Source organism: Protopterus annectens, chromosome 4.part0 (genome assembly GCF_019279795.1).
Source record: "Protopterus annectens isolate FY-2018-M chromosome 4.part0, PAN1.0, whole genome shotgun sequence".
Lineage (NCBI taxonomy): Eukaryota > Metazoa > Chordata > Ceratodontiformes > Protopteridae > Protopterus > Protopterus annectens.
The window spans coordinates 1,044,067,328-1,044,088,097 of NC_056733.1; the positions used below are offsets into that span (position 1 = coordinate 1,044,067,328).

Consider the following 20,770-nt stretch of genomic DNA (forward strand, 5'->3'; position numbering starts at 1 on the left):
TGCAGGTAACATGTCATATCTGTAGACTACTGTTAGCTCGATTGTTAGAACATGCATATGTCAGCTGTGTACTGTGTATTTGGAAGATGTGGAGCCTGGTGTTGTGCAATACTGATAATTTTGAACGTAATCTGTATGCCTGTGACTGTCAACCGTTGTACTACTGTAAAATTGCAAAGTCACAGCAGCAATGCCACAGTTGTTGACACTGACAAACTGTCTCATATCCTTGTAGGTCTCTCTGGTGTGACAGCAAGACAGCAGACCTATGCTGGTGAGTGTTCTACATTTCATATGGCAAATAACATTTGCATGTCATAGGTGGGTTTTAGGCCATTTACACATGTACAACACCTACACATAATGCATGCTCTGCAAGTTTCCTGTGGGACTATGCACATCCCAGTAGCTTTAGTGGCTGCCTCAAACACATGCTATACACAGAGCATCCCAAACCATTGTGGTACACTGTAGTGGACATTGTATAGGCAGCGTCAATACACATGCACACAACATACACCACCTTGTCATACGCAGTACATGTCAATATCATACACATGGCGTATGTAGACACCTGCTGTAAGGTCAGGCTCCAGTATCCCAAATGTCATCCACACAGCACACATATTATACCTGAGGGGTAGAGGCCCATCATAGGGCATTGCAAAACTCTTCAACAAAAAAGGCATTCATGTTAGGCAATGCTCCCTAATGAACACCTTACATACCCATGTAACAACTGCCTGTGAAATGGTTAATGTAGCCACAGTGCAGCAGTTCAGGTACAGCAAGATAATTGCCAGTGTGGCACACATTAGTGGCCTTGAGTGACCACATGATGCTGCCTGATGATGGCTCATGGTACTACACTACATCCAGTTACAGTAACTACAGTACAACACATAACATTCATTGCTATACACCTGACAGTTGTGTGCATCCATCCATGGTATGTATACCTGTGAGTGATGGTGCACAGGACATTGAAAAGCATGTAATACTTGCACAGCAATGTTGTGTCCATGTACACATTGTGTTCCAGGGTGAGGCCAATCATTGAACAATACACATGCATAAAACAGATGCATACTGTTATTAACAAGGACTCTCTACACTCGCACTGCATGCTGTTGAGCAACACATATCTTGCATGCTGACAGTGTGATAGACTCTTTGGCTTGTGATACTGTACTCCACCATCAACCACTAATGGGTATGTTCTGTATTGCTGTTGGTGTGTGTGTGTGTGTGTGTCTACTTTAGTGGGTAGTGTATTTGTGTTCATGTGTGCATGTGTGCATGTGTTCATGTGTGCATGTGTGCTAACATCATGTGCAGATTGTAAAGTGTGTTTCCTGTCTCCCTCTCACAGGTGCTGAGGTTGTGTTGGTTGAGTGCAGCAGGGAACCTGAAGACACTGCCACAAATAGTGGAGATGATGAAACATGTGTTGAGGCACAGGCAGGTTTGACAGGGTCTGTCATTGTTTCGCCAATCGACAGTGCACAGCTTTCCACACCATCTATGCACACATTCATACTGCCAATACATCCCTCATCACCAATGGCCTTAGCTGAGGGACAGCATACAGTAGGCATTGACCAGGATAGTGTGGTATCTATGGCACATGCAACTCCTCACAGCAGCCATACCCAGAATCCTGGGATGGTACCACATAGGCGGATGTCCAGGGGTTCTCGTGGGAGCACCTCTGGTCATAATGCCCCTGGCAGACGTGCCCCCATAGGTCTTACAACCTCAGGTATGTTCCAGGCTGTTATGCAGGCACAGGCACATATGGAACTGTACACCAGACAGGGACTGAGGGTGCAGAGGGCCCATGACACTGCTATCATTGACAGTATCCGTGACCTTGCGGGTGCAGTGCGTCACTACACCGAGGTCATGGATAGATGTTGGGGAGAGACCTTAGATGTCCTCCACAATGTAATGTCCATGTGCCAGGACAGTGCAGGACGGCCGAGACATCGACGTGGACGTATGCCAGCAACATCATCGGCTGGCAGTCGTCGCAGACAACACACAAGTCACCGCCGCTCCCGTAGTGGCAGTACCAGCCCCAGCAATGTTGGAGCAGGGCTGTCAATAGACCATCATAGAAGATCATGTGCACATAGCTCTGGCCAGTCCCAGCAGGGACATGGGTCCAGTCGACATGCCTCTGCCTCTGATGATAGTACCCAGTCTGGCTTAGTACCCGATACTGTCCGTTGCACCTCTGCCAGGCACAGGTACTCTGTCCGTGGCCAGAGATGGTGATCTGTACAGCCTGGCAGGTACAGTCTGTGGCTGTCCCACAACCTCCCGTATACGGCAGCCACATGGTGGAACTGTGTGCATGCAGACACACACACATAATCCAAACACCTAGGGCTAACACATACACACACACATCACATCAACATTGACCCATGCTATACTGTTGTCCCTCACACACACACACACACACACACACACACACACACACACACACACATACATGTCGATTGGATGGGTCAATGTCGGGCTCTGGCAAACCAACAACACACCCTGTGCATATGATGAAACTGTGCCACCTCCTGTCATCTGTAACATTGATGCAGGAACAGGCTAACATGGTGCTGATGCACAGGGTGACTTTATAGCAGTGTAGCAATGTTAGCATGTTGTCAACAGTACAGTGTAATGATATCCCTGTAGGTATATCTGTGCAGGCATGATGCATTAAAGCTATGATAATCAATGTAGTATTGTTTACAACAGTGTTAATTCCAAAAATGTATTGTCCGCCCATGTGCCACTTGGCTGATGTGTGTAGTTTTGGCAGCATGTGTTGGTGAGTGGACAGTACGTGTGTGATGTGTGCAGTACAGATTTGCAGGTGTACATTTTTGAACATGGTGGAGGTGCACTGTCTGCATGTACGTACATAGTGGACACATGGGAAGGGTGACATGCCCTGTATTACACAGTGTCAAAACTTCATTGTTTCTATTGGTGGCCAGTATGCATTTTAATACACATACGTTTTAACTTGGGTGCACATGTGTGTATGACATGGTTTGACCCTATGCTGTGGGTGATACTGTTACTATCTGTCATTGGTTTGCATTCTGGTAGTGTACACAACCTCAACAGCCTGACCATGACCAATCGTTAGATGATGTCTTGACAACTGACACACAGATGTAGGGAACTCAGTAGCATTTGGATCCGTCCAGTACTGTACTATACCAGTAGCCAGTGGTATTGACCGCCACCCATTCCTGGGACCACTCCTGTCTGGCATATAGCCCTCTTAGGTACAAGCAAACACACTAGGGATATGTCCGTCCACATCTGGAAATGCATTCAGTGGCCTACAATGCATTCTCTGGATGAGACACTTATCCTCCACAAGGGTATCATACAGACAGATACCCGTTGTCCAACCCATGCTGTAAAGCTGTAAGACAAATATAGCATAGTCATCCACATTTGTTAAACATAGTAACCCGACAGTACCACATAGGTAGTAGCCCCAAACATGTAGAACGGGTACCGATGTGTACATACAACCAAGTGTTATTTCATCTGTCCTTTGGTATTCACATTTCCATAGGTATCTGAAAACCCTCGGTGTATCACATAACCAATAAGGGGTCTATATGCATATCCACAAAGTTGTTGTACACCTATAATGAATGTCCATTATTGATAGACTTTATTGTGTTTGAACATGTCTGAAATATACCCAAGGCATGAACCCTCACTCACACTATTCTATAGAAACTATCATGGATGTGCGTGACACAGATGACCTAGGCCACAGATCACTACAGTGGCTGGCCTTGTCACAAACATACATATGTGACCGAAGGTGTGAAAAGCAACAGCATAATCTGTCATAGGTGATAGATTTATTCATGTAGAAAGCAGGCTTCACACATCTGAACTAATTGAGGTCACATGTACATATATGTATTTGCCACACAGATACCTGAAGTGTGCAATGCACATACTGTTGTTATACTGATATGTCATACAGTAGTAAAAGCTAAACACAGAACACATTGACCAGCAGTATCACACACACACACCCAGCAATTGCAGGATTCAAACCCCTACCTAACTATTTTATGATACTAGAGAGTCACACATTAACACCACGTGCTATACACTTTACTGGGGGGGTTTTATTTCCACTGCTATATTGGTAGGATGCTGACATCATCAGACTTGCCAAACAGGAATATAACACTTTTAAGGTGTTTGCCTAGTCTCTAAAAGGGCAATACTCCTAAAGGAACTTATACAGACTCCCACACACACAGCAATTGCAGGATTCAAACCCCTACCTAATTAGGTTATGATATGACAGAGATACGCATTAACACAACGCGCTACATGCTTTACTGGGAGTTTTCATTTCCAGTGCTATATTTGTAGGATGCTGACATCATCAGACTTGCCAAACAGGAATATGACACTTTTAAGGTGTTTGCCTAGTCTCCAAAAGGGCAATACTCTCAAAGGAAATCACACAGACACATACCCCCACACACACTCAGCACTTGCAGGATTCAAGCCTCTTCCTAACTATGTTATGGCACTAGAGAAAGACGCCTTAACACGACGCGCTATATGCTTTATTGGGAGCTTTCATCTCCACTGCTATATTTGTAGGATGCTGACATCATCAGACTTGCCAAACAGGAATGTGACACTTTTAAGATGTGTTCCTAGTCTCTAAAAAGGTGTGTTCCTAGTCTCCAAAAAGGGCAATACTCTCAGAGAAATTCACACAGAAGCATACCCCCACACACACACACTGATTATAGGATTCAAACCCCTGCCTAACTATATTATGACACTAGAAATATTATGATACTAGAAAGATACGCATTAACATGATGCGCTATATGCGTTATTGGGAGTTTTCATCTCCACTGCTATATTTGTAGGATGCTGACCTCATCAGACTTGCCAAACAGGACTGTAACACTTTTAAGGTGTTTTCCTAGTCTCTAAAAAGGGCAATACTCTCAGAGGAAATCACACAGAAACTTACCCCCACACACCCTCAGTGATTGCAGGATTCAAACCCCTACCTAACTAGATTATGATACTACAGAGATACACATTAACACGATGTGCTATAGGCATTACTGAGAGCTTTCATTTCCAATGCTATATTTGTAGGATGCTGACATCATCAGATTTGCCAAACAGGAATATAACACTTTTAAGGTGTTTGCCTAGTCTCCAAAAGGGCAATACTCTCAAAGGAAATCAGACACATATCCCCACACACACACACACACACACTCAGCAATTGCAGAATTCAAACTCCTACCTAACTATGTTATGATACTAGAAAGATACGCATTAACACTACACGCTATGTATTTTACTGGGAGTTTTCATTTATACTGCTATATTTGTGGGATGCTGACATCATCAGACTAGACATGGTAATGTGTGTGCACTTAGTTTTATGCAATCCCAGGACTGAGACATGGGGGACAGCAGGTGTTACCAGCTTGAACAGGACTCCACAAATCTTACCTTGTGTGATCTATCTGTGGCCCAGTTGCCAATACATCCAATGACAATACATATTTATGCACAAGTTATTGATTTTGTGGATACGACATGTGTCTGGGATGTTGGAAAAGGCCTATTCAAAGTGTATGTGGGACGTGTGTAGCTCATTTCATTCATGTATGTCCTGGGTGGCTGCCTTGCAAACAGTCTAGCAGGTTTGGGAAACATGATCTGCCCATGACCAGTCCAAAGTTGGTAGGGTTGTGTGTTTATAGGCTTCCAATAGCTCTGTTTCTGACTTCAATCCTGATGGACTCCATGGCCTTGCAGATCAGACTTCATCGGCTTATAAGACTATAGTTCCCATGGTCTGTTGTGCACCAACACTTGTGTAGTGTGCCATATGTTGCTGTAACCCATTCAACAGTTTCATATCCTGTAGAGAGGGTGAGACTCAACAGACTGTTCAGGTGCAGGCTCTGTTTGTTCTGCAGTTCACTTATGACACATATAGAGGCACAATATAATCCAATTGATGCCATGTTTTCAGCTTTGGAAGGAGCTGTTTACCCATTCTACATGTGATATCTCCTGGTATGATGATAGGGCCTTTTGTCAGTGGGAGGTGGGTATGTATGTATGGGCCTGTCTGACAGGATGTTGGCATTGTCAGTCATTTACAGTTGGCCCTGACTCAGGACATATATGAGTGTACATTGCTATTTATGACATAGCTGAAGGTAGTATCATGGTTCTGTATGGACTCCTTTGCAGATAATCTTTTCATGACCTGGATTGGATAGTGTTTGCAGTGCACATTATTTATTGATGATACTGATTTGGGTTTTTTTTTTCTTTGCTTTTCAACTTTCTATGACCAACCTAAGTATCTGTAGTACATATTTGATTATGACAGTGTTCCAATATATTATATATGTGTCTGTTGTCATATCACTGTGTGCACAAGTCAAGATTGGTGAATTGTGAGAGGTTCCTGGGTTAACACATGCAACTGCCTGATATGTGTGGCCCACTGCTGTACTCACACATGGCCTAAGGGTGTGAGCATGCCCAGTTTGGCCTTTCAGTATGTTGTTGCCTGACATTTGCCTCATTTATTCAAGTATGTGAGCATGCCCAGTGTGACCTTTCAGTATGTTGCTATGTGAAGTCCACTACATTTGTTGACGTGTGTGAACATGCCCAATATTAACATTTATACTATACGTGTGTTGTAAATCGAGTTGTATTTTTAATGCAGGGCTCACCTTTGTGTCATAACTCTACAGGGATTATGCTGTGCCTGCGGGATTTCCTGGAGACACTTTGCATAGACTTATCAACATTTATTCCTACAGGCTGACCAGTGAAATACTGTCATGGTTTAGTGGTTCAGTACTGTGACTATAGTGCACAGTATTCTGGGTTCGAGGACTATCACTGCTTCATATTTTCATACTGGGCAGACCAGACTGCTTAAGGAACAGTAAAGCAAATATGACCATGTTTACCTGCTTTTGCCCAACTTTGACCAAACTTGCACAACATTGCTCAACTTTAACCAACATTGCTGAACGCTGCTCAATATTGCTCAACATTGCCCAAAGTTGTGCTACATAGTGTGCGCAATTTTGTTTACATATACTAAATAGTGGTAAAAGCTGTTTAGCACTGCTTTATATTGCTTAACACATGGCAATCATGCCTCAGGTGGTGCTGCAGGGCTGCCTATGTCGGATGCACATATTACACTCCCTATACATGTTTGAAAACAGGTAGTGTTAAGTTAGGCAACCCTTTTACTATATGTGCGAGTCAGAGAGAGGTATCATTTCCAGGGTTCCTACTGAGCCAATGTATATGCTATGCATTGCCTCTTTGCCAAGGCCAAAGCATACTGGGCGCGTCTCCTTCTGCTTACTGGGGCAGGGTCAGGTTGTTCCTCCTCTGAGTCACGCTCTGCCTGTGATGGCCTTGGCAATGGTGGGGGGCTGTTTGGCCCGGCCCTATGCTACTCCTGCTGCAGCTGTTTTTGCAGGATCATATTATGTAGCATAGCACATACCATGACTATTTGGGTACATGAATTTGGTGAGTACTGCAAGGCTCCACCAGATGTGTCCAGGCACTGGAACCATGACTTGAGCAGCCCAAACACATGCTCGATTACATTTTGTGTTTGTGCATGTGCCTCATTATGGCATTCCTGTTCAGGTGTGTGTGCATTTCTGATAGGTGTCATCAGCCACAGCTCGAGTACATATCCAGCATCCCCCACTAGGTGACCATGAGGGATGTCCCCATTGGCAAATGTCTGGTACAGCCGTGTCAGATGCCAGATATGGGAATCATGGTAGCTTCCAGGGCAGCCAGCACACACATTCATTATTATGCCCTGGGCATCACACACGACCTGGCAGTTTATGGAGGGGAAACCCTTGTGGTTATAGTAGACCCTACCCCGCTCACCAGCTGGTGTTTTGATGCTTATGTGCATACAGTCTATTGCACCCACCCACTACCTCAGGGTATTCCGCTATTTGCTGAAAAAGACACATATTGCTGGCCAATACCTCACGGGAATTGGGGAAATATACATGATCACTGACATGTGCTGACATGGCATTCAGGAACTGGTGCAGTACCCTGGATGCTGATGCCTGTGAAATCCCCATCATATCACCAGTTGGTCTCTGGAATGTACCTGTTGCTAGCATTCTTAGGCCAACACATACCTTGGTTTCCACTGGGATGGGTTCCCCTCTGTTGGTTCTGTTTGTGAGGCGTGGCCTGCACAGCTCAACAATTTGCTGCATGAGGTCTCTGTCCACTCTATAGCTCCACTATCTCCAGCTCATGTAGCCCCTGGTAGGTTACCCTGGGCCTGTGCACTCTTCTCCGTCTCCTCACTGTCGGTTGCTTAGCAGCATTCGCATTGTTACCACCCTCAGCATGTTGCATATGTCGCCTTATAACAGCAATGGCAGCCCCTAACATTTCTTTGTCTCAGTAAAGCTTTTTCAATTTTCACTTCAATTAGCTTACTGCAGTGTTGCAGTGTCTCTGAGAAAAACATAGTGGAAAGTTGTTTGCAGAGTTTTAAGTGTTGGGCTGGGCTAGTGTACTGCCTGTGCAATTGGCTGATTCTGATTGTTTTCACCTGCTAGCTCTGCTACTTCTCCTTGGTTAACTTCCTACTATTTGTTGTGCTTCCTTTTCCCTTTCTGTTTTCACAGGGGGCAGCGCCGCACAAACAAGCGCAAACACGCGCACACCAGCTCACACATGCGCACACATGCTTACACGACCTAACACTTGCTGACTCTGGCTTAAACGCACGCATACAGGCGCAAACGTGCTTACACAGGTTTCAACAACCTTACACTTGCTTACTCCAGCTTAAACACACGCACACAGGCGCACACGCACGCACACAGTCTTACTTGGTTTTACAGGCACGCACACGCGCGCATACACGGTGCAAGCACTTCTACAAGAAACTTTAGTGTTTTCCATGGCATACACCTTCTATTTATTGCCTTTAGCTGGGGTACCTGTTGACACGCCTCTTCCAGTGATGGGTAACTGACAGCAAACACATGCCACTCTGCTCCAATGAGCTTACATTCTTTCATACATACCCCCCTTATGATGTCACCTATCTTCTACTCTGATGCTCCCCTTTTCCTACTCTTACACTCCACGGACTTTGCTCATTTGCCATGTGAAATTGGGATTCACTATCCTTACCCTCATTCGCATAAGATTGCCTACTAATGCTTGGTTGCATCTCTTAGACTGAGCTTACCCCCTTAGCAACCTCTACTCAGTAGCCATGTTGTCTTCAGCCTGCCATTCACTTGCATGGCAGATGTATATTTATCATAAAATGCCTATTTTTGGCATTTATATTTTTTGGGGGGGTTTTACAGTGCAGCACGTTTGTGTGACACTACGCTATGCTTAAACTTTGGAGATTGAGGTAAAAAAAAGTATTATTTTTTTATTTTTTGCAACAGGTAGAATTGCCATTGGCATGCTTCTTTAACTGGATGCATCCTTTATTTGGAGCTGTCACGGCTCTGTTTTGCTATTTGCAGAACGGTACTCAGTTGACAACTGAGTACATTTCTGCACATAACACTACTCTTACTCGGACAGGTTAGGGTTTCCTGGATTGCAAATTTACCTCATTTGCATAACTTTCTGCAGTAAATGAGGTAATTTGCATATCATAGCCCTGTCCATGTAAGAGGAGTTTTAGGAGCTCTCTTGCACGCCCCTGCCGGCTGTTCCTGGATCACTCGGCAGACATGTTGGCTGCATGGAGTCTTACTCTACTCTTAGACTCCGTGCAAGCCTTCGTGAATCCGGCCCTCAGCTTCCTTATGCAAGAGTTTGGAAAAGGCCTTTTTAAGCTCAGTGATTGATTCCAGATCTTTTAATTCAAGTGAGAGTCTGTTCCATAATGCCAGGAAAAGGCATGTTTTCCAGTAGCTGTTTTAAATGAAGGCATCATTAATGTGATGGCTTTCTCTTAGGTGCTTCTTGGGTAGAAAACCTGGTCTTGGACAGATAGTTTTCATCTCAGCAGTATGCAATAGCCACTGTTCAGTATTTTGTGACTAAGAATGTTTAGGAAATAAGTTGATCTTTTGGTGACTGGAAGCCATTTTAGAAGTTGTAGGAGATTACAAATGTGAGATCTGCTGTTGGCAAAGAGAGTAAGCCTGCAAATTTTATTTTCTGTAATCTGAAATCTCTGTGAATTATGTGCTGAGTAAAAGGGAATCAGAGGAAGGCATTATTCTAGTTTACAGAGAAGAACATTTTTGGCTGAGGAAAAGTGGAATGAAAAGGAGAATAAATGATATATTGTATAGCAGCGTTTAAATTGATAGTACTATGTTAGTTATTTTGCCTGCATGACTTGAAAAAGTTAAGAGAAGGCTCAACATTATGTTGTAGGTATTTATATTCTGAAATGAGGGAAAATATCCTGAAGGCAATGTTCAAAATAGCTGCCAGGGGAAGACATCTCAGTGATGTTAATAAGAGGTAGATGAGAGAGTTTTTGAGGGGTTGTAAATAGTATAGAGTTCGTTTTGTGTGGTTAATTAGAGGGTGATTACAATCAGCTCAGGGAATAGCTTAGAAAAAGACTGTTGTCATTTCTTCTGGAGATCAGAGGGGCATTTACTGGATTATAACAGAAGGATGCTGTCTGTACATAGTATGAATACATCAAGGGATGGGAGGCAATCTCTAAGATTATTAATAAATATTGAAAACAGAATGAGACCCAGAAGTAAACCATGTGGTACTCCTGTGTTTAGGGTGCCAAGCGATGATAAAAGGTTGTTAGTTCTGACTTAAAATGTTCTTTCTCCAGGTAACTTTTGAATCACTTGTTAGTGTTGCGTCCACAATTAATTATGTTCAGTTTCATAAGAATGAATATTGTAGCTAACAGTTTTGAATGATCTGGACATATCTACATATATCCCATCAGTGACCAGACCATCATTAATGTTACAAAAAATAGAGTCACTTGCAGTGAGTAAAGCAGTGGTGGTACTAAGGCATTTGTGAAACCATGTTGTTTCATAGAGTTCAGAGGTCAATACTAGGCTGTTGATCCAGAGGACCATTAGTAGCCTAGCCATAATACTCTAAAATTGTAGGTTCCCATTGTTGTGACTAGTTACAACCCCTTTCAGTGTGTGTTTGAGGGTGCCATCCATTCAACCAGGTTACATTTAAAGATGGCCAGGGAGCTACCTTGTTTTACTTTCAAAGAAAGTCTATTCTATAAAAGAGGAATTTTTAGGGGATGTGTATATATATATATATATATATATATATATATATATATATATATATATATATATATATATGTGTGTGTGTGTGTGTGTGTGTGTGTGTGTGTGTGTGTGTGTGCATATACATATGTATGTGTGTGTGTGTGTGTGTGTGTGTGTGTGTGTGTGTGTGTGTGTGTGTGTGTGTGTGTGTGTGTGTGTGTGTGTGTGTGTGCATGTGTGTGCGCTCACCAACAAGTCCTGTTTATATTTTGGTGGAAGTTAAGATCTCTTGAGCATATGTTGAGAGGGCTGAGGGTGTTGCACTGTATCTTTCAAGGTTCTGTAGGCTAGACAGAGGTCACCTCCCAAGGGTCTGTAGGAAAGAAAAAAGACAGAAAGCACTTTAAGATGGTCTGGGTAGCTCAAGAAAGTCATACCCTTGATTAGTTTAGTCAAAAATGCTGTGGTCTCTCGGTTTGGGTCATATGCATCGAAGGTACATACTAAAGGACACAATGGACTCTTTTAGGGACATGATGAGGGAGTAGTAGAGAGGGATATTAACTTCTTTAGATCTGGAATAAATGTGCCTGATAACTAGTCAGTCAAAGTAAAAGGATTTCATAACAGCAGTGAATACATGGTAATCAAAGGATAGGTTGTTGTCAATGAACGCGCTCAAGTCCCTAATAGCTGAGTCAGCTTTCAAAGGGCATCACCTATGTGGTAGGCGCACAGGTGCCCCATTGTTTCTAAGGTCACAATGCATTTATTGGCATTTAGTTTTAAGCCGTGGTCCAGGCACTATTTATTAGTGTGCGTTAGTCCCTCCTGAAGAATCTGGAAGGCAAATGGGAAGTTATAACCTCAGTTGTAAGCCAGAGACACTTCATGCCAGCCTTGACATCAGAGAAGTAAATACTAAAATAGAACTGATCCCTCAGGAACACCACTAATAGCTACATTTTGTAAAGAGAGCACGCCTGCAACATTAATAGATTGGGTTCTGTCAATTACCCAGTTTGCTATCCAGTGGGTAACATACAGTTTTATATTTAGCTAGATTAGCTTATCAATAATGGCAGAATGTGGGATGGCATCAAAGGCTTAGGCCAGGTACAGATAAGCAGTGTGAACCAATGTGCCCAAGTCTAATGCATCAGTGGCAAAATGACAAGAAATGGCAATATCTGGCTGTTTCTTGTCATTTTGCTGCTTGTCTGTTTGCTCCTGAGGTGGTTTTGGACTAATGCATCAGTAGCATGTTCAAAGACATCCATCAGATTCAGGATGCAGGATCTGCCTTTAACAAACATTCCTCTGGCACCAATCCAGTTGAGAGGCTGAGGCTGAATTAGGCTTAGTAGTGACTGTGTCTGGCAATGACAGGAAGGCAGCCCGGCACATTATTGGAACTCGTGGAGCAAGTGATTTTGGCTTTGGAGACAGCATTCTGGATCTGGTCTGAGGTGATCAGAGGGATTGGTGGGAGTATACTAAAAACTGGAGGAAGTTAGGGAGAGACAGGGGAATAACGTTAGAGCTGAATTTGTCTGCTAATATGTTGACAATGTCCTCAGTTGACAAGTAAGTGCAGTTATCCTGGACACTGCTGGACATTGCCTCTAAGGTTTCTGATATAATTGAAGAATGCTTTGCGGTTGTCCTTAACAGAATTAGCAATTCTCAATTTGTACTTACTTTTGGAGCATTTTATTTTGTTTCTGAATTCTTTGCTGATTTTTCTGAGTTCATCTCTAGATAATAGGGTGATAAATTTGCTTTTATGGGGTATGAGTTTCTTCCTCTTTTTGTATAGTGAATGTGGCATTGTAATTCTTTCTTATGGGGACAGATGCCACTCTGCATGTTTTAAGGTGGGCAAGGAAATTATCCATAAATGTGGCAGCATGTGAGATAGGATTATCAAGGTGAGAAGCGGCCTAAGTTTCTTCAGGTCATCAATAGACTGGATTAGGTATGCCTTAGAGTAGTTTCTAAATACAGAAAGGTTTTGAGTATTACCAAACAGTGGTCAGATTTGACCAGCGATGTGGTCACTGTGGGTGTTCGACATAGGATGACAATATTAGTGAGGACCAGGTCCAATTTGTCCGAACCCAATTAATGAAGTCCAACAATCTTTGTCCATATTTATTTGAGATGGGACAGGATTCCCAGTTAATGGAGAGACAGATGAAGTATCCCAAGATAATAGTTATAAAACTCAATTGTGAAGGATGTCAGTTTGTCTAATACTAAGCTGTAGCTATTAATACGATTCATTACCAAATATTATTTGCAAGTGGATAGACAGTGGAGATAGGTCTACAGTCCTTCACAGTTTTGGGAGAGGGTATTTTAGAAAGTAGAATTATGATGAAGTATTTTCAGACTGGAGGCACTTCACCTGTTGTAAGGGAGAGATTATATGTGTAGATTAAGTATTTGGCAATTTTATCTGCTTCTGTTTTTAGGAAAGTGTGGTGTAACTGGATGAAGTTGAAGCAGGATTTTTTGAGATTTTTCCCAAGTGTGATGGCTTCTTTTACTGAGATCTCTCTAAAATGGAATGTTGCTGTATAGCCACCTAATAGGTATAGTGCTGAGAGAAGCTGGGAGAGTTGTTTTGACATGGGGTACAGGGCTGAAAAGAGTTTGTGATGTCTTGTATACTAGCAGTGATGAAGTTTTTGTACTCTTCTGGTAGGAGAGGCTTATTGTTATATTTTAAAAAAATTGTGATTTCCTGTATACTGGCAGTGATGAAGTTTTTGTACTCATCTGGTAAGAGAGGCTTAAGTTGTATTTTAACATTGTGAGACAGTATTTAGATTTTATGATTTCTTCTCTTAATTCCTTCACTTCCTTCCAAAATTGTTTCAGATAACTGATAGCAGAAGTTTGCTTATTAGCAAATTAGTAGTCCATTCTGGTTTGCATTCTTAGTGCTTGATAGTTTGGTGGACATTAGAATTATTCGGGTTTTCTTTCTGGACCGTCCATAATTCATCCTTCTGATTCATGAGGGTTTGAATGTCCCTAGGTGAGCCAGTGATATGAACAGGGGAGGATGGAGTCTTGCTTGGAGGTCATACTATCAGTAAAGTAAGCCAGTGCATTTGTTGAGTTGTTCATGAGATATAAAAAGGATCAATCAATGCTTTGCAAAATGTGGTCTAGGATAGGAAGTTTGTGGCCCAGGAATAGTTGACTTTATCAGGATAAATGCATAAGATACCAGCTGCCACTTAAATAGCTAAATCGAAGTTATGTGACTTATGCAAAATCAATTGTATGGCAAAATGTGTATGCAAGCATTATAACTAAAGATTAATATAATATCATATACATTAAAATATTAAAATGCACAAATTTTAATTTAGCTGTCCTATGCTAGTGGCAGAAATGCTCTCATTAAATCCTGATAATACACATAAACAAAGCAAACACATGCATGTGTACACACACACACACACACACACACACACACACACACACACACACATACACACACACACACATACACATAGAATTATTAACTTATTCCCTGTTTTCTACAGCTTTGAATATACATATTTTTTAACAATGTACACCAGTCCAGTTCCATATCTCCAAATACATATTAAGGGATAGAGGTCTATCCAGGAACTTTAAATTTATGTATCAAACTCACATGCTTCTATATTCAATCTTTATAGGTTCATAGATTAGTACTAGGCTAACTGCCCTTGTGGGCCATTTTAAGCCTAGCCACTTATCCATTGTGGGGATCAAACACTGCACCTTGTGTCGATACAGTAAACACCTTAACCATTATGCCAACTTCTCACCCTCTAATGCTGGGTGACATCTAACTAACTACCATGGAGTGCCAGCAGTGTCTGAAGAACAGAACAAGGCCTGAGAAGAAGAGAGATGTATGCTTGACCTTTGGTGTGTTTACCCATGTCTTTGTTTACACAGTATTAAGCACTTTATTCCTGACATTCAGGTCCAGTGAGGGAGCAGTATTACAAGAAAACAAAGCTTCTGAAAGTACAGCAGCGGCAACTCCTTGCTGGCAAATGGAAGAGTTTGTTGTGACCCAAGAGTGTGGACTCTGCACGGACATCCAGAAGAAAATGATGGAGATATGCCACACCACAGGCTTTGTAGAAAAAATCAACTGTGCTTTATCAAAAAAGGATGTGTATAATAGCTGTCGATCAGATGAAGTGTTTTGGAAGTTTGAGGGAGCTATGGCAGGTGTTGCAGTCATGTTTACAATTGTTATCTTCCTCCAAAGAGCCCTTGATAAGCTGGCATCGGAAAAAGTTCACAAACAGCTGGAGTCCATTTAACTGTCAGGCTGTGTAAAATGTTTTGCACATACCTCTCAACCTGGAAACATCAAAAATCTGGACAAAAGCCCATGAAAATTAGGTACAAATCTGTACGCTGATTAACATAGCATTTGCATACATAATTATGTAACCCTGTGAACTTCAGTGGAATTGTGGAATACCAACTTCCAAACGCAAACTGAAGAAAAGATCCAAAATATGGCCCCAGAGTCCCAGACCTTGTAGTAAATGGTAATCTTTTTTTGAAATGTGTAGCAATGATGTTCACTGGGAAGAGAGAAGATGATGAACCTTAGGATTTATGTTTGGTGACTTGCAGTATGTGGGTTTTGTGGTAAAAGTAGGGCATTTAATGGTAGGCAATATTCTCCAAAAGTCATTCTCCGTGGCCTGCTGATCAGTGGCATAGCTTGAGTTTGTGCTGCCTGGGGCTGTCTTTGAGTTTGTCGCCCTTCCCCCTTTGCAAAATCATGGTCGAATGGGGCCCCCCCATACACAGCCCTCTCCCCTGCAGCCATTCTAATGTCCCATTCCTTGGTTATTTCACCCCATTTACCATAAACACTGCAATGTGCACACTGCTTTACTTCTGCAATGATTTGGATTTCATTTGAAAATTTAATTTTGCATTTTACAGCACAAACATTAATATACATCTGCTAAACAAAGTAATGCAGTCTCACAATGAAAATAGACTTAGCATTAAAACTTCTCTGCCCTTGAAACTCACATGCATTGAAACAGCATTGAAACCCACATTCAAAGAAAATGCATCTGGGCAGTGGCAGATAAAGATTACCTTTATTTTTTTTTTTCAAATCATAGGCCCCTTGCACACGAAACATACATGTGTTTTTGATACACCTTCCTGATTGCATTTAATATTCCTTGTATAATACAGCACACTTGTTAGAGCATGTTTTAAATTTATTGTTTTGAACATTTTTTCCATTGAGCAATGAAACAAAATGCATGAACCAATATTGACAAAACTGCCCATTTCAGAACATTTCCATCATAAAAGTCTATTCAAACTTCTACCACGAGTATCAGTAAATATGTAGAATCTCTGCAGAAGTAAAAGTCATCTAAATAATTTCACATTAAAGAGATCTGTAATTAATAAAGAGGTTGCTGCTAGCAAACAACATTATATTTCATTGTTTCATTTATAAATAAAGTGTCTGTTGCCTTGAGGAATAAATTGCCTAAGTTGCATTAAAAAAAAAGATAAGCTAGTAATATTGCAATAGGGAATGGATGACAAACTGATAACAGGTTCATAGTTAATATGTATCTCTGCCAAAGAGAACATTCTCAGGACTGCAGCATTCACCCCCTTTAAAAGTATAACACTGTACAGTATCAGCAATCTATCTACATACTGTGGGAGTAAAACCCACAGCCTTCTGCATAAAAAGCAAGTACTCTACCTGTTGTGCTACTAGCAACATAGACTTGCCATAAGCACCACTAAACTTCTCTCCCCCTGAAGAACCATACAGAACAAGAAATATGGAAAAAGCCAAAATTTATTGGGTGTGGACAAAGGCCAAAAACAGGGACACATTTTAAACGTTGCTTGTATAACCTTGGAAGTTTGCTAGAATACAGTATTTTCTGTTACCATGCCTTTCCTGAAAGATGGAACAGACCATAAGTTATATATGAGACAAACACTGAAACACACACACTCACACACTTCCATGCTTAAAATTGATCTGCATGCTTAACCTGCTTTGCTTCCATGCTTAAAACAGAGCTGCCTGTTTACATATTTAAAACAGAGCTGCCTGCTTAAAACCATACACATACCTGCTTTGCTTCCATGCTTAAAACTGACACACACGCCTGCTTTGCTTTCATGCTTAAAACTGGCATACACACATCCTTTGCTTCCATGTTTAAACAGAGCTGCCTGCTTAAAACCACACACCCACCTGCTTTGCATACATGCTTAAAACGGACACACACACCTGCTTTGCTTCCGTGCTTAAAATTGAGCTGCCACTGCCATGGAGCTGCCTGTTTCACATACTTACTGCTTGCATTGAGACTTCTGTAAACACAGTAAAACAGAGCTGCTTTACAGAGATTAATGTAAAATGATTTCTGTAAAACTGGAGTGTTGCTTTACACAGACAATTCCATGGAGCTGAGCATTGCTTTACACATAGATTTCTATGGAGCTGCTACACATACTTGAAACGGAGCTTCCTGTTTGCACACACAGAGATGAAACACACTAAAACAGAACTGCTTGCTTTACACAGAGATTTCTGTAAAACGGAGCTGCTACACATACTTAAAATGGAGCTACCTGCTTGCTTTTACACAGAGATTTCACTCAATGCACTGAATAAACAGTTCTGCTGCACTAGATTTCTCAGACTGACTGAGCACACGGAGTGGACACTCACACACCTAAATTGCTATGCACTAATGAACTACTCTCTGCTTAATTAAAATACACATTTTTCTTACCTGACCTGCAGTCGAATACTGGGCAATTGTCTGCTATATTCCCTTCCCTCCAAAACAGTTCAAAATTATAACAGTCCAACGAAGCTGATGTAATTCACGCATGCCCCCTGTAGGCTAGTGATGTGTGGTGACGTCAGCAATAAATTTAAAGTTGTAGTAAAAAAAAAATTGGGAATTAAAGGGGCCACTTGGGAATTCGTGGCACCCCATTATTTTGCCCTCAAAACCAGTAAATACCGAGGAATTCGGTATGGTTGAGAGGTATGGTTTTGCATACTATGCTCTATGGGTACAGCACTGACTTGGGTGATTTAATGTGGTGTCATCTCAAAATGTTCCTTTAATAGCATATACACAAATACATTCATGTTCTATTTCTTTTTACTCCATTCTCTCTACCTCAGCTGATCATAAACTGTTAAGACTTTTTCAGTTTCTTCTTTTCTCTTCATAGCTTTTACAGATACACATTTCTACCCCAGTTCCCACCATCTGTTTATAATGTAATACTACTTGATCAAGTGATATTTTTTTTCTCTGTAACTGCACTTTAAACTTCTATGTAAACATTTTGCTACTAGGTTATCTAAAAATGTTTCACTCAAATTGTATCTTGAATTTATTAAAATTATTTTAGGATTTTTTTCTCCCTCTGTATCCACAGATGCATCTGATAATATACTTTGGAATTGTACCCTGTCTACTTGTCTGTAAATATATATATTTTTAGCATTTCTTCCCAGGTCTCCACTGAAAAGGGATCACTTTTTTCTGCCTATTCAGACCAACATGGTAATCAAATGCCAACAACTAAATAAATAAATAAAATATACATGCACACATGTGTACACATGCAAGTACACTCACTTACATACAAACAGGTGCGTGCATATACACACACATTTGTATATAAGCATATATATGCCGAAGCCAGTGACACTCTCAGAAAACTGTTTCTTTAATTTAACTGCTGTTTAATTAATGTGAAAAATCCAAAACAAAGTTATATTTTTATCTGGAAATGATAAACAAGATCCTGTTTGCTTTAACCTGTTCCTGGTTATTTACTGTCCAGCTCCATTTAAAGCCTTCCATGAAAACACAAGATTCCTTAGAGTTCCTAACCAGGATATAGCAGTCCTGAGAAAACTGCCTGAAATACCTCCAGAGTTTCGTTCCTGATATTCCTTTTAAAAATCCCTAGTTAGGCTCCAAGTACTCCATGACTAAATTCCTAGCTAGGCTCCAGGTACTCCATGAGTAACTCCACAGCTAGGCTACAGGTACTCCATGATTCAATCCATAGCTAGGCTATGGTACTCCATGATTAAATCACAGTTAAGCTGCAGGTATACCATGATTAAATCCCCAGCTAGGTTCCGGGTACTCCATGATTAAATGCACAGCTAGGTTCTGGTACTCCATGATTAAATCCAAAGCTAGGCTTCAATACTCCATGATTAAATCCCAGCTAGGTTCCAGGAACTCCATGATTAAATGCACAGCTAGGTTCCGGTACTCCATGATTAAATCCACAGCTAGGCTCCAGGCACTCCATGATTAAATCCACATCTGGGCTCCATATACTCTTTATGAAAATTCACAACTTCTTTGGTCATATCTTCACAAGAGTCGCCATTCTTGGTTACAAAATCTGTCACTGAAAGGCAAATAACCTTAGTGTTGTGGGTTTGCAGCCCTTCTTTTGATTGTAGGTTTTAAGGCGGCCATCTTAATTAAGATGTTATATGTTTTAGCTACCATAGCATCTTGTCCATAAACAACACTACTGGTTTTTCCCTTAACATACAGTGTATACCTAACACACCAAAGCAATGTTTCTGACATCTGAAAAAGCCATTATGACATAATGACCTCCCTCCCAGCACAATACCCCAGTTCTGTACTGAATGGGATGGATTATGGGACTGGGATAACACATCTAGTAGTCTTGCACTTGGCACACAGGGTTAAGACTGTGAGCTGTAGTTTTTGTGGTACAGAGTTTGATTCCCTCAGCCCTCATTTGCCTATTGTGGGGCCTTGAGCATGTCACATGACCAGACAACATCCATTGGGCCTACCTGGCTAATAAATGGATGTGATTATTATTATTATTATTATTATTATTATTATTATTATTATTATTATTATTATGATTATCATATGGCTATTTCCAGGAATATGTCCGATGGAGAAATAAAGTGGTTATAGTGCTAAGTCCCACCTAAATAACTTGGTATTCACATCCCATTGTTTATAAACCAATGTTGTGGAACATAGTCAGTTACTAAAGTGAAGTTCCATCTCAAAAGATAATACTGTAAAGAGGTTATTGCTTAGTTAATACCAAGACTGTCTCATCTCAGACCTGCTTATGTTGTTATTTAAGTAAGACTGGCTGCTCCTCACCATCTACTTCCTGAGATAATAAACCACAACAGATATGTGAGGAGACAGCTGTTAACAGCCCACAGCAGATATGTGAGGAAACAGCTGTTAACAGCCCACAGCAGATATGTGAGGAGACAGCTGTTAACAGCCCACTGCAGATATGTGAGGAGGTAGCTGTTAACAGCCCACAGCAGATATGTGAGGAGACAGCTGTTA

At 41.4% G+C, this 20,770-nt stretch overlaps 1 long non-coding RNA gene across 2 annotated transcripts in view; it reads right to left on the reverse strand.

The window, feature by feature from the left end:
* The window catches only part of LOC122799727, a 311,843-nt gene that overhangs the window by 77,730 nt on the left and 213,343 nt on the right, over nucleotides 1–20,770 (reverse strand). The window contains exon 1 of one of the 2 annotated variants that reach the window (XR_006364499.1): nucleotides 18,161–18,250. The exons of the other annotated variant lie outside the window; for it this stretch is intronic. This is a non-coding gene — a long non-coding RNA (uncharacterized LOC122799727). Of the gene's footprint in view, nucleotides 1–18,160; nucleotides 18,251–20,770 lie in introns of those variants that run through there. 2 annotated transcript variants of the gene reach the window in all.